Below are 1,892 nucleotides of genomic sequence, written 5' to 3'. Positions count from 1 at the left end.
AGTCGAGTTGTTCAAAACTTGAAATTAGCGTTGATAACTGGATCAGTTGTTGGTTGAGATATTGCAAAGGAAATATCTGCTGAAGCTTTTCGCCAGACACTAATCATAGCAGAGTCGTCTGCTACTCTTATTCTTATTTCTGGCAGTTATTTAGATTTAAACGTTAGTATTTCCGAAGAAATATATTACTAATGTAGGTTGCTCGAAGATTAAACAATCCTCCTTCGCCCCGCGCGTGGCCTAGGAATATGGGCTTAACTTGAGAAACCGTGGGTGTGTATAGGAATTATTTTTTGGCGGCAAAGGACAGGTTTATGTGTTTTAATAAAGGTGGATTCCAAAATATAGAGATGAAAGGTGGACAGACCATTTGCAATAATTTTAAACCTGCTATCCGCGTAGTTGTTAGCACAAGTCGGGTTCACTAGTAAATGCTGGCCAATCGCTGATTCACATTATGGTGGTGGAACTTTTGTTTTACAGGAGCGACATGGTAAATTCTTTTCATTCACACTCTTATTTCTTATGGATGTGGGTACATGTTGTTTAATTCTATCCTGCAATCTTTGTGATGTGCGACCTACGTACCGACATTCGTAGTGGTACGAGAATTCATAAATAACCATACTTTTCTGTATAGTAGGTATCGCATCTTTGTGTGTTGCAGGCAACAACCTACGTGTGGAACACGCACAGTAGGGGTTCACTGCAGGAAAACATTTAGTAATGGCCGTTTTCAATTGTTTTTCAAACTCGACTTTCAAGATCTACATGAGCCGATGTTTCCATTTATGAACGTTATATTTTAAGATCTGTGAAAGGACTCGGCTAACAGATGTTTCCGTATATCAAAGCTATATTTAAGACATCTTAATCTATAATATGAATATTATGTTACTTTCTTACTAACCAAATATTTCATTTAGAAATTGATAGACTAAAAAAGTGAGCTCCTTAAAAAACTTCTGGTCGAGTGCCAACATGGAAACTGTTGGAGAGGGAGGTGGGACACATGAACGTGATCCAAGTAAGACACGTAGTTGCACTCGTGAGGATATGATTGTCCTAAACTTTAAAAAAAAAACAACTAATTTTGATTGGTTTAACAAAAATAATAAGTACGACTAGTCGAACTATAAATCACGAACAGTAGATATGATTGGCCTAACTGTAAAATACCTTGATCTCAAAGAATGAAGCACGAGCGCCACCAGCCATTAAAAGTTTATTTTATTAATAAACTAAAATAAATACACCAGACAGGCCTAAAGTTCCCGCTGGAACTTTAGAGTTCCATTTATTTCATTATTATAAATTACACAGAGAAAAGGGTTGTTTGCTTAAAATGTTTTTTTGTTATTTTATAATTATTTTCTTATGTATTATTTTTATTCGTTCCCGTAAATTGGTTGTAAAAAATATATAAGCTTGTTTTTTTCTATTGTACTAAACTTGTCAACATTGCATTACAACATTATATCACTCACGTGCTGTAGGTGGCAGCACAGAAGCATAAGGGCAGGATTTTCTTCTGGAACCCTTCATATGTAACAGCCATTCGAAGATATTCCATGATGTATAAAATTGTGCGGTTAGGGCTGTTAACTCGCAATCTCAGAGTCGCGAGTTCACATCCCAGTCACCGAACGTGCTCGACCTTTCAGCCGCGGAGGTATTATAATGTTAAGATCAATTCAAATTTTCGTTGGCAAAAGAGTAGCACAAGAATTGGCAGAGGGTGGTGTTGATTAGTTGCCTTACTTCTAGTTTATAAATTCTAAATTAGGGACTCTAGATAGCTCTCGAGCAAATTTGCTCGGAGAACAAACAAACTATAGACTCAAACGGGTGTATTTACGTGTTTTACACACACCAAAAAAAAAAAAAAAAAA

The sequence above is a fragment of the Limulus polyphemus genome, unplaced genomic scaffold, assembly GCF_000517525.1.
Source record: "Limulus polyphemus unplaced genomic scaffold, Limulus_polyphemus-2.1.2 Scaffold4503, whole genome shotgun sequence".
Classification (NCBI taxonomy): domain Eukaryota; kingdom Metazoa; phylum Arthropoda; class Merostomata; order Xiphosura; family Limulidae; genus Limulus; species Limulus polyphemus.
This window is presented reverse-complemented; position numbering follows the sequence as displayed.